Raw genomic sequence first — 14,989 nt, 5'->3', positions numbered from 1 at the left:
CAATTACAGATGGTTGAGCTACATTGGCTTACGTGAAAAACAGTTTTTCTTCTATCCATCACGTCGGCCGGGAGGGTGTTGGATTTGAGTACCCTCTCATGTCGCTCCCCATTCCTTCTTTTCCATTGGATAAGGCTGTGTTGTGGAGTGGCCTGGGTTATCTTCCCTTGGTGGTGTTGAACATCCACATGAGCCAGGAAATTGTTGTACTGTCTTTCCAAGTTTGGGTTTCTTCTCAGCCAGAAGCATCTTTGGATGTGGCGTAGGTTTTCTGGCTCTATGTGAACTGGACCAGAGATATATGCAAATCAGTTTATCTGTTTTTCCTGTATGATGTTCACAAGAGGGGTTGGCTGGCTACTAAACAAACCTTGGCCTGCTGGCTCCGATTCAATATACGCCAGGCTTACACCTTGGAGAATCTTCCTGCCCCTGCCATGGTGACTGTCCATTGCATCCAGTCAGTGGGGACTTCTGGCGCAGCGCACTGTGGGGCTTTTGCAGAACAGCTCTGTAAGAATGCCACATGGTCACCTACACAGACTTTAATTTGATTTTATGCCCTTGACACTTTTGTGTTTTCAGACGCCGCCTTCGGGTTTTCTGTACTCACTGGAGATCAGGAGCGTTCCCTCCCATACGGAAACAGCTTTGGAACATTCCAGCATTATCCCAGTGGCCCCAGTGGAGGAAGAAGAGAAGGAAACTTATGTTGCTTACCTGTTAAGTCTCTTTCTTCGATTCCATAGGGGGTACAGGATGCACATAACTGCCGGGGAGTGTCTGTATTTGCCAAACCTCTTTCTCCTTCTCCTCTGCCTCGTTCTTTGCCGTGGGCTTGCAAACTAAACTGTCTGCTGGTGGCTGGGGGTGGGGTATAGAGCAGAGGGAGACTGGGCCTATGGGTATTTTCATTTAACTGTTTGGTATCCAGACTCTCCTCTCCAGGCTATACCCAGTGTTATTCCTCTGCCGAAAATTGGTGTAAAACACTAGGTGCCCATTTAGAGTTATAACCAACAGAAAAAAACTCTATATAGATAAACTGAGGCTTGACAGTGAAACTGAAGTCCTCAGTTTACACCTGGGGCTTCATGAAACACATTTGGGATAATTTGAAAAAAATACACATATATTGTAAAGATCAAAATGTATAATTGCTGTTCTCCTACACAGTCCACAGCACTGCAAAACTTAATGTCAGTTGCCAATCTGACATGCACAGCAGAAAACACAAGAAAAAGGAAATAAGTTGCGCTGCTGTTACTGTGTAATTGGGTGTGCCTGATTGATCTACATAACAAGCTTCTCTGAATCATAAAAAAACATTTATTACACACACAATAAAATACATAATATCATAAAATATATCTCAAAAGAGAATGTATTCAGCACAATGCTACAATTCCTGTGACAGCTGTTATGCAGGTAAAAATGTATCTATATAATGATACAATAAATCCCCATATATAATGTCTTGGGTTGAGACAAGATATAGACATTTGAGTTCAAATGCTCACCACTTACTAACACATTTGATGTTTTGGTATCCAGTAAATAGGCTGATGTATACCGGCGTTTTGCTGATGCTTGTAGTGAGCCGGAGCTCCCTCATTTACCGTAGTTGGATAGTACAAAGTGCTGGTGTACCAAAATTAATCCACTGGGACAAAACTCCACACAGCGATGGAATGTGCAGTAGAAGTCCCCACGTGGTAGGTAGGACGGAGTGGTGGCTGCGACCCGAGACAAGTACCTGAACTACTCCGCGGTATGTTTGCGGTCTCACATCTCCGTCAGCAATGTTAGTTCCACCACACTGCTCCACATCTTAGCTGCTGGCTGGTTATGCTCTAATATGGGCCAATACCTCTCTATGCATAAATGGGTGATCGTGCTGAGCAGCAATGTCCACTTTGAGTTGTAGTAGCACTGGTCACAGTATTTTAACCCCTTTGATGCGTTTTGCTACCATCTTGGAGCTTTTTCAAGACCCTCTGAGGAAACCATCACCTTAGATACAAAGAAAAGCGTCAGTGTGTCTTTTCCTGCTGACCTTTTTTTTTTATTTATGGACGTGCACAATTACCGCTGTATATTCCAAGTTGCATAAAGGCGGAATACTGAATCCCATTACATGGGGTAAGAGACAGACTGTCTGCGATATCTCACACCACACTGCAGTGTACATGGAGTTACTGCTTGCTAACTGTGAGACACCTGCTAATTGCAAGATACATTGTAGCATGGATTAAGTCTCCGTCTCTGGCTATATATACACGTCTGAATTGTTAGAGTTGCCAGCTGACCTCTACCTTAAGACAAACAACGGCTATTACAGAGAATAATTGGGTGGAACAAAAACCCTGTGTCTTAATATTAACAATCACTGTAGTGACACTTTAAACTGAGGAACCGGACCGGTGGACTTACCATTTGCTAGGAAGGAGACTGGGAATTTTTCTGACTCCATATGTTTTCTTGGAACTATTTCTCCACATGTGTTTGATTAATTAATTATCTTGGAATATAGTGCAATCCTATTCCCTCCTGTTAATTGACTTTAAGTAGGTGAGCATACTTATTGACATTTAGGTTGGTCCGCTAGGATTCATTTTATTGATCATTACTATTATCACTATTTTTATGAGTTTTGTAAAATTTTAATTTCAATGTTTACAGTAGTGTAATAAATTACAGCTGATTTATTTATGCGTCTGTTGGTTATAACTCGAAACATGCACCCAGTGTTTTACTCCAATTTTATATATATATATATATATATATATATATATATATTTATATATACTTATATAGCAATCCAGACTTGCTTTCTTGGGGAGCAGCGTAGTATTATTTTGTATTAACTTAGGTTACTTCTTTATAACTATATAGGTGCGCCCTAATTGAGGATCATAAGGGTTATTCTTGTTGTTTTAGTGGTATTCCTGTGACAGCTATGGGGTCGAAGAAAGAGACTTAGCAGGTAAGCAACATAAGTCTCAACTTTTGTGTTTAAAAATACTACAGTCTTGTCCAACTGAACAATTTTCTTTGATAGCACATTACAAACTACCCAGAAATGCCCACACATACATTCATTGGCTGTATTACAAAACAAATGGTTCTCTGTTATATATAAGTTTAGAAGAATTTTAACCATAATTAGAATCCAGAAAAGTTGAACTCAATGAGCTTCATGTGTTCTTGAACTTCCCTTAGTAACCATATGAGACTCTGAAACAATGTCAAGTTACAGGTTGCAAAAATGTGTGAAAAAATACTATGAAATAGTGTGCAATTAAAATGACAGTGCAGCATAAATCACGTGAAAAAATGTGCATCCACATGTACATTTTAAAATTAAACAGTGATAGAAAAAATATCCCACATAATAACATGCGCTCTGTGATTACCACATTTCCTTAATAAACCACCATAGTGAAGATATAAGTTAGGGGAGATACAATAAGTGAAATATAGTGCAATTATCCTTTTTAAAGGGGGATATTTTAATACAAATTTGCACTCACAATATACAAAGATAAACAAGCATGGTAAATACTCCAAACAGGCACAACAGTTTCACAGGATATAGTCACCGCAGTCCCAGGATGGAATTAAAGGCAGGATGAATCAAGTTGCCGGACACAGGGTCCACCATTCGGGTATTTTGGTAGAAGCAAAAATCCTTGGAGCCTTGAACATAGAATGCGAGCTACGCTTAACGGCTTAACGTGTTTCCGAACTTAATGGGTCTGATAGAAGAACTCTTCTAGTGAATGTAGGGCTCAGGGCAGTGCAGTCACAGAGATCCGTGCAACTCAGAATACGTGCCAATACTTGTATTAAACTTTCGATTGCACACAGCGTATGGAGGTATAGGAGAGTTGCGTGCCACTCAGAATCAGGACCATTGTTTTTACTGATCCCATACCTATTTGTATTTTTACTAGTGTTTAGGTTAATTGCATATGAGTTACACTTGTTCTACAGTACTTGCATTACCTGAAAGCAAACACAATGAGGAAGCCTACAACAACCACCTTAAGACACACTTGAAAATGCTAATAATGAAAGCATGTTATGCTTAACATTTTTTTATTTATGCTTCTTTTACCACAAATTACACCAGTGGGTATTAGTAAGAAAGTATTACAAATGATGAACTAATACAAAAGAGCTTTTTACAACTGACGCAGTGCGGATCCAATAAGTAACACTGGGCCTGATTCAGCAGCGGAACAAATTCAATTGCAGCTGCAATCACTTACGGATCGCAGTTGCTAAAATATGCAAATGCTTACCAAAGCACAGCCCACATAAAGACACCCACTGCTGCCTTCTCATATCCATCCAATGTCGCACTCCTGCGCAAACATCGGTACCATCAACGCACATCAAGCAATCAGGCGGCATGTATTGCAGGTGACCAGCTGCAAACACAAAAATCGGGACGAGTGCACAGTGGACAAACACGTATACGTAATGGTAAATAAATGCACAAATCGCCCAAAAACAACTGCAATGTGTCCGCTGCTGAATTATAGAAACTAACGAAACCAAGTTTAATCAAGTACAGGGCGGCTTGGTTGAGACAGATAAAGAGAAAGCAGGCCTCTTACATACATTATTTTCAACACTGTTCACAAAGAAATTAAAAGATGCTGTGTACTCATAGACATGTGCCAGGTGTGCCCACATGAATGGGCTGCAATCAGGTTATGGCAGCATGGAAGAAAAACATCATCAGCAGAGGTAAGCAGTGTGCGCAAAAAAACAGTATCCTAATGTTTGTGCATTCATTTGAAGGCAAAATAGATGACAAACTGTGGATATATTTACTGGAAACATAAACCTGTGACACAAGCAACTAATATGATGAAAAAAAATGGTACTACAGCATACCTCCCAACATTCTGGATTATGTAGTCGGGATCCCTGCATGCGGCCTAGGAATGAGCGTTCGAAAAGGTAGTATGGCCTCGTTCCCGATAGGTCACGCCCCCTGGGTGATTTTACGTCATGCTGGGGGGAAGCCCAGCACTCTGTTAGCTACACCAGCCCTCTCCCTGAGCTAAATGGATCCACTCAGATTCACGGCACCGCTGCTCTCTGCTTAGCTTAGATCCTCTGTGAGAACTTTTGGAGCAACCCACCCCCGCCTCCAACCAACTATATTTTGAATTATTACTTTTATTAACAGAAAAGATATTTCCTAGTTTTAAAGAGAAAACAAAATCCACTAAAGAGAAACAATGAAATTACAAAGAATTACAAAGTACTCAAGAATATAAGAGGCATAAGACAATGCAAATTCTTATAATATAAGTGGGATCAACAAGCATAGAAAGTGATTACGTTTGCTACAAAAATTATCAATTGGTATCGACCCATTGCATAAACTGTTGTACCCCACATGCCCCTATAGTGCCATATATGCCCTCACATAAATACCCCTGTGCTGACCCCACTCCCCATGTAATGTCATGACATCATGACAAAGTGACGTCTTTAGGATGATCCGGGCAGCTGAACACGCTGCAGGGCACATTCCAGGAGAGTCCAAAGGACACTCTAGGCCGCTTTGCAGTAGCTGTACAGCCTACAGGTAGCCTGCAAACCAAATGTAAGTGGTGTGGGGCAGCAACGCTGCCTCACCCTGGACCCTGCACGATGGCACCACTCACACACCACTATTTACAGCCCTGCCCACAGTAGTGCCCCACATGCCCCCAGAGAAATATTCCAAAAGCTTCAACAGAAATACCCAACAGTGATGATGAATAGGTCCATTAGTACTCATACCGACTGGTGTTATTTACGTAAAAAACTTGATTGAAAACAAATGTATGGCACCACTTAATACAAGTACACATTTAATACAAACAATATATCGCTAATGCATTGGCGGATGTGTACACCTGATATGTCTGTGAATGATGTTGTTTACAGACCTATCAGGTCAGCCCTGCAGCACAGCCAATGCTGATAAAACATCCAGATATATTGTTGCATCTGTCTGTGTGTACGGGCGACCGACCACCTGCCCGTACACTGGCCGCAGTAACTGCCGACACTGACATCACAACTAGGTGGGCAGTTGTGATGTCTGGCCAGACATATCAAGAGGCTGATTGGTAAGTGTAAAACAAAAGAAAAAGAGGAGTGAGTCTACACTAGTAATGTATAGGGCAGCTATATAAGAGAGCTTGTAATGATGAGTTCATTGAGAAAACCAACGTAGTAGTTTATCACTTGGACAATCCTGGATAACTTTTGGTTGGTGGTGCACCCATAGACTTTGTGCTGTATACATAAGAAGATATTTTTGCTCTAGGCAAAAAAGAGGAAAGACAAATTATGTCTATACTGGGGCACCCTTTAGTATAATCAATTAAGTATGATGTAGATATGATGGAAAAAAAGATATAAAACTTAACTTTTAATAATGAACCTTAAAAAAAGAGAGGGGAAAGGGGATTTAAATCCACTCTGTATACTAATAGTCGATTAACTAATCACAAATAAAGTATAAGTCAATCGTTGAGATGTCCAATGTAGAATAAATGACATACCCATAGGAAAGACATACACATAAGAATCAATCCACTTGGGATAGTAGTGATCAATAAGATGAACACTAGCACAGACAGAGTTAATCATGAGATGAAATACTTGCACATATAATAACTCTGTTGCAAAACAAATTTCTTGAATACCTCTACTCGGGATAGTAGTAATCAATAAGGTATTCATTAACACAAATAGTTAGTCATGAGGTGAGATTCTTGCACATATAATATCTCTGTAGCAAAACAAATTTATTGAATACTAAATATCGATTAGATAAAGTACAAGTCAATCATAGAGATGTACTACGTGGAATAAATGACATACACATGAAAAGGATTATTTATTTATTTATTACCAGTTATTTATATAGCGCACACATATTCCGCAGCGCTTTACAGAGATTATTTGGCCATTCACATCATGTACATAAAAATCAATCCACTTGGGATAGTAATGATCAATGAGGTGATAACCAGCACAAACAGAGTTAATCATGAATGTGAAATTCAATAAGAGTTATGAGAAAGTGATTTAAAGAATTCTAATCAGAGAAAAACATCTATTATAGCACCTATAATAACTCTGCTGCAAAACAATTATCATTGTAAATCATATGGCAAAAAAATATTCTGATGCGACCCCCTACTAAAAAGTTGTATCCAATGATCACAAAATGTTATTAGAGAAATGCAACACACAAAATGATATACAATACAATGAGTATGAGAATCATCCACAATTTTGTCAGTGAGGAAAAAATCAGGGTAAAAAATAATAACCCAACATATCATCAATTTGGTATGATACTGTATTGCTGACACAGTCCTAATCAGTTATGCTGAATTAGGGAATGGAGTGGATGAGCCTGTAGATAAATACTGATAATCTGGACCTGCAGAAGGAAGTAAGGCCTGGGATATAAATGCGCACACGCTGTCGCCTGTCTAAATCAAACGGGATGAGAGTGTGAATGGTACGTTAGACTCAGGTGAACAGAAAGGCAACGCTTCTGCTTTCTGGATATCAGGTGCATTTCTCCTCTGATACAGATTGTATTGCAGGGGAGGTAACAGTAAGAGACCCAGATGAGAGAGCTTGATTGAGGGATAGAGAAGAGATGAGAATGTGTGCTGTGATAAACCCAGTATGGACCTGGGATGTCAAATGAATCATGGGCTGTGACTTTGACAAATATTATCACAGAGTAATAGAGTGGTGACTGAGCGGTAAAACTATGTACCATAAATCATAAGCTATAGTCAATGCTGTGATATATAACAGGAAAGAGAACATATGGATGGAAAATGCATGGCGAAGAAAAACGTCTAGTGACGAATGTGAGAGGAAGGAAGTAAGACCTGTGATCCAGGAGCGCGGAACCCCCTCTATTCTCCCCTGTCTATATCAAACAGGGGATGAAGGGAGGAATAACAGCATGGGTCACAGGAGAAAAGAAAGCAGCGCTGGTGAAATCTTAAATGCCAGCTGTAGCTCAACCCTGTTACCGGCTGGTATTGCAGGGGGAGTCACACGCTGGTGTACTCAGATGCAGGAGCATGGTGGAGGGAGAGTAAAGTACCTATGGTCCAGGACATAGTGTGCTGCGGGATGTGTGTAGAAGGCTGCATACAGACTACAGTGTAGCGGAGTAGGACGCGCGTTTCGCCGGAGGGCTTGGTCACCTGATCGCTGGGATTCTCCGGTGTCTCCTATCTTAAACTGCTTTCTGCCCAATCAGCATGCAGTTGGTTTGAATGACTGTGCAAACAGCACATGGTGTGAAATAATGGGTAAGTCATCCTGTGGAGATGCTGGGAAGGGGGAGTGTGACAACGAAGGAAAATTACCATATGTAAACAAACATGGACACTTCATATATAAGACTGTTAATAGAACAAAAAATTAGGGGAAAATTATGAGAAGAACACAGTTAAATAAGACATAATCACAGAAGCAGAGAGAGCAGAGCTGGGATAATAAAAGAAAAAATATATATATTTATGAAAATAAATAGAGTAAATTGGAGGAATATCCTAGTTACACTGAACATATAATGGAAAGAGTAAAATTAATGGGGGACCCAGATTACAAGAGGAAAAGAAAATATAATATACTGTAGGCGAGAGCATGGAAACAGGAGGAAGGAAGAAAAGGGGTGAGGGGAGGATATGAGTGGGGAAAAAGGGGGGTGCACATAATATAAATAAATAATAATAAATATAAACATAAATAGTAAATAAAATCATATAAAATGAAATAAAAATAAATATAAGAATAAAAAAAATTATAATAATAAATATAAAAATAAAAATAAGTAAAATAGGAGAACAAACAGCTGAGAAAGATAAAAAACAGAATGAAAAAATTAAAAATAGAAAAGAATAGATGAGTAGTGGAAAGTGATGGATATTTAGTGGTAGATATTGAAAATAATAATTTTATGGGTATGTACTAAGTGACACCCGTAAAAAGTCACAAGGGTGATGAATAATTGGAAAAGTAAGTGAAATAGATCCTATATGTAAATGAGTGTGACCTTATAAACAGGTCCTAATTAATAATGTGTGAAGTGTCAATCGACTTGTCAGGCTCAGATCATGGACATGTGAGTGTCCCCCGAAAAATAAAGAAAGGGGGTGAAAAAAGAGATTAATATAAATCTATAACAATAACAATAAAAATAGATGAAGGAATATATGAAGGAATAGAGTAAAATTGGTTAAAGGGTTGAAACGTGTAAAGACATGATGTTCCGTGCCAACGACATGTTTAGTGCCAAGGTATGAAAAAAAGATAGAAGATAGATAAAAGATGAAGACTAAAAATAAAGATGTGAGATGGGAAACTGTGTGTGAGTGACAGGGAATATAGAGAAGAGCGAGAAGAAACGAAAAAGAGAAGAAATTACTGGGTATTGAATCCTAAGTGATGAAAGAAAAACATATGGGGAATTGTACAAAATGTAGTATTGTACTGTTGAAGAGGAAGAGAAAGAGGGAGGGGTGAGGATCACAGTATAAATGAAGAAATAGAAATTTAATTATGAACTCTACCAAATTTTTGGCAAGATCATCATGCGAGCGCAGGATATGCCAATGTTTTCCTACTATGTCTCTAGCATACTTCCAGTTGTTGCAAAAATCTCCTATAAATCTGATGATGTTTGTATTTGCTTTCTTAGGTTTCTCACCAAAGATGAGAGACTCTCTTTCGGTTCTCAGAACTTCGTTCTTGGCTGTTTTGATCAGACTCTTACTGTATCCTCGTTCTTGTAATCTCAGAGTTGATATTTACTCTGGATCTCAAAAGAGTCTTCCCCTAAACAGTTGCGTCTTAATCTCAGGAATTCTCCTTTCGGAATATTTTTCAACGTTGGAGGGAAATGGAAGCTGTTACTGTGTAGTAAACTGTTGGTCGATGTTTCTTTCCTATATATCTCAGTACAAATTCCATTATTTACCCCTCTGAAAATTCTGAGTTCCAAGAAACCAATACTGTTTAAGCTACAGTTGTATGTTAGATTTAGATTTATGTTGTTGTTATTGAGGTATGTGACAAAGTCATCTATAACGCTGAAGCTGATATTCAAAGAATGAAACAACTTACGACAGTGGCCAGACACTTTTATCAAAAAAACTCCGGATGGGAAAAAGACCTAAAAGTGTCCTGCTTAGAGAAAATTAAACTCGGTCTAAGAGGAGGTGACCTCAATAAGACCCTCCAAAAGAAGGAAAGCGAGTGGATCTTTAAGATAGGAACACTGATACCTGCATGTCTGAATGATAACATTAACTATAGTGTTTTAATATTTCTATTGTTTGTCCACTACCAGTATATTAGTACATATATCATATTGGGGGAAATATGAGCTTATTTAAAAAGGATACAGAGTATTGCCAACAGGAAAGAAATTAATTGACTTGTTCTATATATTTTCAATGAATTATCATTAGCAAGAACTGATATTTTATGCTAGGCCAAGAAATAGCATTGAGCACAATAGCCCTGTATGTTACTGTAAGGCTGAGTCTGAAAGGTGTCTTTCTCTGCACAATGCACATTTTACTTATTTTTTTCCCTCAGAACATTTTTTTTGATTCACTACAATATGTGATACATTCTGCTCTGCTACAGGACTATCAAAACTACAGTATGTAACGTTGTGTTAGTAGAAGGGGCAGGGCTTTTTGCACCAAATGTAATTAGGGCTTCAATTAAATTAACTGTGCACTGCTATAGGACTAAGAAAATAAGTTACGGTTGGCATTAGAGATGACAGAGGTGTTTCAGTTAAATTCAGAGTCTGTCAGAAAAGAATCCCAAACCTCTTAAGGATGTTGATTGTTACAATCAATTAGGATGCTGAGGGAGAGATGTATTAAGCCTTGGGGTGGATTTATCTTTTTTGCGGCCACAGATCCTGTTTAAACTGCAGGGAGCTATTTAATTGTTTGTACTGCTGGACTGTGGAAGCCTATCACTTATTACGCATTTGCACCCAAATGCAGGGGATTAGCCAGGAAGGGACCCAACAGCCAGATGCGATAAGGTTAAGGGGCTCAGGGACACTCACAGCCGCTCACACTGTTAGTCGCTGTGGGCGATTTTACAAAGCGACTTAGATACACAACGTCCATGAGTTATTATACAGCACAAGCTGATTCTGCCAACTGCTATAAGCTCCATCCAAGTAGACACCGCTGTATTTACCTTGAATTGGAGAACATAATGGCTTTCTAACTGTAATCTAATGATCCTTGCTAGGGTCATAAATTGGGAGTGTGCCATTATTAGGAGTTTGAACTATGAACAATTTGGTTATCTATTTCAAGGTGGTCTATATTGAGAAATTTAAAGATACTGTTACAATTGTTACAATCAATTTAGAGAGTTACAGTATAATTATTACTACATCGTTACATTGCTTAAAGACAACCATTTACGGACTGTGTATCTTTTTATATACCAGTTGTCCTTTTTATTTCTTTTTCATACAAAACCCAAAACTATATTTACATCTCTCTCCTTCTACTTCTTTTAGCTGGTGACATATCACCAAATCCTGGCCCTACCCACATGCCCCACTCACAATGCAATATAAATCCAGCAAACCTCAGACACATCACATGCCTCCCATCACCCTCTAAAACACTAAAATGTGCCTTTAGGAATGCACGCTCTATCTGCAACAAACTAACATCCATCCATGACCTCTTTATTTCAAATAACCTCAACCTTCTGGCAATAATGGAAACATGGCTCACACAATCAGACACTTCCTTCCCTGCAGCACTCTGACACAGTGGCCTACACTTCATCCACTCCTCCAGCCCTGGTACCAGTAAAGGAGGTGGAGTTGGAATATTGCTGTCCCAATCTTTTACATACACAGTTCTCCCACAGGTCTCATTACTCACATTTACATAATTTGAAGTACATTCTATTAGGACTTTCACCCCTTTCTCTCTGCGCATTGCTACTATCTATCACCCACCTGGACCACCCAATCAGTTTCTGGAACATTTTTCTGCCTGGCTCCCTCACTTCCTATCCTCAAACATCTCCACCATCATTATGGGTGATTTCAATATTCCGACTGACAGTTCACAATCTCCTCATGCTTCAAAACTTCTCTCTCTAACCTCCTCTCCTAGCCTCTCCCAATGGACTGACTCCTCTAGTCATTTGGATGGCCACTGCCTTGATCTTGTATTCACCAGACTATGCTCAGTTTCTGATTACACAAATACTCCTTTCCCTCTCACAGATCATAACATCACCTGCACTCTCTCCTCCATTACGTCACCACCAAGGTCAATCAAATTAACCAAGCCTCCTCAAACCTGCAGAGATATTAATGCTATTAGTTTTCAACAACTAGCCACCTCTCTGCAACAATTTCTAAATTCACTTCTTCTGAGACTGCTGCATCACACCTGAACCACACTCTAGAACTAGCCCTTGATGAAGTAGCTCCAGCTACCCATCACACTCCATGTATACTTAGACGTCAACCGTGACATTCCAAATTGACAAGACACCTACAAAAACTCTCACAGAAAGTAGAACGCCAGTGGCATAAATCTCATACTCCAAGTGACTTCCTCACATATAAGACTGTCTACCACTCTTATCAGAATGCACTGGACACTGCCAAACAAATATATTTCCAATCTCTCATCTCCGCCCAAGCCTCTAACCCCAAGTGACTTTATGATACAGTTAAATCACTTCTTACCCGTCCCACACCCAACCCACCTGCTACTATCAGTGCACAAGATCTTGCTTCTTACTTCAAGGATAAGAATGATAATATCCAAATTTAAATTGTGGGCTGTTCCTCAGCCAGTGACCTGCTCAATTGCCTACTTGAACCCACTGGCACATTCTCTTCATTTGACCCCACTAATGAAGTATCTGAAGTATCTACACTTTTCTCATCCTCCTACTCTACTACCTCTCCTCTTGAACGTATACCCTCACAAATCAGTAAAGCTCTGTCTCCTGTGCTCATCCTACCCTTAACTATAATCTGTAATCTCTCCTTTTCTACTGGTATCTTTCCATCACTGTTCAAGCATGCAGTGATCACTCCCATTTTGAAAAAACTAAATTCTAACCCTAACTCTCTCTCAAATTACCGTCCCATCTCCCAGCTCCCTTGCCCCTCCAAGCTACTGGAGAGACTTGCCTACACTCGCCTCACACACTTTCTTAACACCAACAACTTATTGGACCCACTTCAGTCAGGCTTTTGTTCCCAACACGCCACAGAGACAGCACTGACTAAGGTAGTAAATGACCTGGTCACTGCCAAGGCTAAAGGACATTACTCACTTCTTATTCTTCTAGATCTCTCTGCTGCCTTTGAGACCGTTGACCACTCTCTACTCATAGATACACTACAATCCATATGTCTTCAAGACACAGCTCTTTCTTGGTTCTCATCCTACATATCTAATCGCTCTTTCACTGTTCACTTTTCTGATTCTACCTCCACTTCGCTACCTCTATCAGTTGGAGTACCACAAGGCTCAGTCTTAGGTCCTCTGCTTTACTCAATCTGCAGTATGCCACCTCTAGCAAACTAATCAGCTCTTTTGGCTTTCAGAATCATCTGTACGTGGATGATACTCAAATCTACTTATCCACCCCAGACTTGTCACCATCTGTGCTGGTCCGTGTCACTGAATGTCTCTCTGCCATTTCATCTTGGATGGCATCTTGCCACCTCAAACGTAATATATCCAAAACAGAATTAATAATATTTCCACTGGCCAATAGTAGTTACCAACCAGATATCTCTATCACTGTTGACAACTCAACAATCAACGCCAACTCACAAGCTCGCTGCCTAGGTGTCTCCTTGACTCTGAACTGTCCTTTTTTCCAAATATTAAATCTGTCTCAAAATCCTGTTATATACATTTAAAAAACATATCCAAATTCGAACATATTTTACTCAAGACACTGCAAAATCTCTAATCCATGCACTAATTATTTCCCGCATTGACTATTGTAATAGTCTCCTTACTGGTCTTCCCAAAAACAGACTCTTGCCATTACAATCCATTATGAAAGCAGCTGCAAGGCTGATCTTTCTTACCAAATGTTCATTGTCTGCTGATCCACTGTCACCGCCCTCTATTGGCTACCGGTCTTCTACCATATTCAATATAAAATACTTACACTCACACATATATAAGACAAACACACACACACAAAAAAACACACTTACCTGAATCCCAGCTCCTGCGCCCACCGCCATCAGCTCCTCTGTCCTCCCACTCTGTACGATAGAAGAGATGTCATGACATCTCTCCCATCACCCACTGCGGAGGGTGGAGCACAATAAATCAGTTAGCGCTCACTGCGGTCCGCACTACACTTAAATGCTGTTGGGCCCAGGTGACACTGGCGGTGGGTGCAGTGGTGCTGTTGGATGCAGGCAGCTATGGGCCCAAGCACCACAGCAGGCCACGTTGCAAGGCACCGGCTGCACTGCTGCTAGTTCCACCACTGGCCTCAGGAATTAAAGCTCAGAGTAGTAGGAATTTATCAAAATGACAGTATAGTATTATGGAGACTAGTTAGTTGCTAGGCATACAGAAGACAGAAAGGTATACTGAAACCAGGGTATATAGTTGCAGAAAAACAATCACAAACAATCCAAGGGTCAAGGCAGGTGATAGACAAGGAGACCCAGAAGACCCAAAGGTCAGGGCAGGCAGCAAACAGGGAAATTCAGCAATTAAGTCAGAGGTAGGTAGAATATGTAGAAATCAAAAGCAGATGTTTCACACTAAATCAGTTAACATGCAGAAGCTCTCACTAGCAATGAGGAAATGCTCTCACTATTAGCTAAGCTCTGCATTCTCTGCCTTATAAACTGCCAACTAAGGAGAACGTACCC

The sequence above is a fragment of the Taudactylus pleione genome, unplaced genomic scaffold, assembly GCF_031769625.1.
Source record: "Taudactylus pleione unplaced genomic scaffold, aTauple2 ptg000116l, whole genome shotgun sequence".
NCBI lineage: Eukaryota > Metazoa > Chordata > Amphibia > Anura > Myobatrachidae > Taudactylus > Taudactylus pleione.
Note: the sequence above shows the minus strand (reverse complement) of the source record.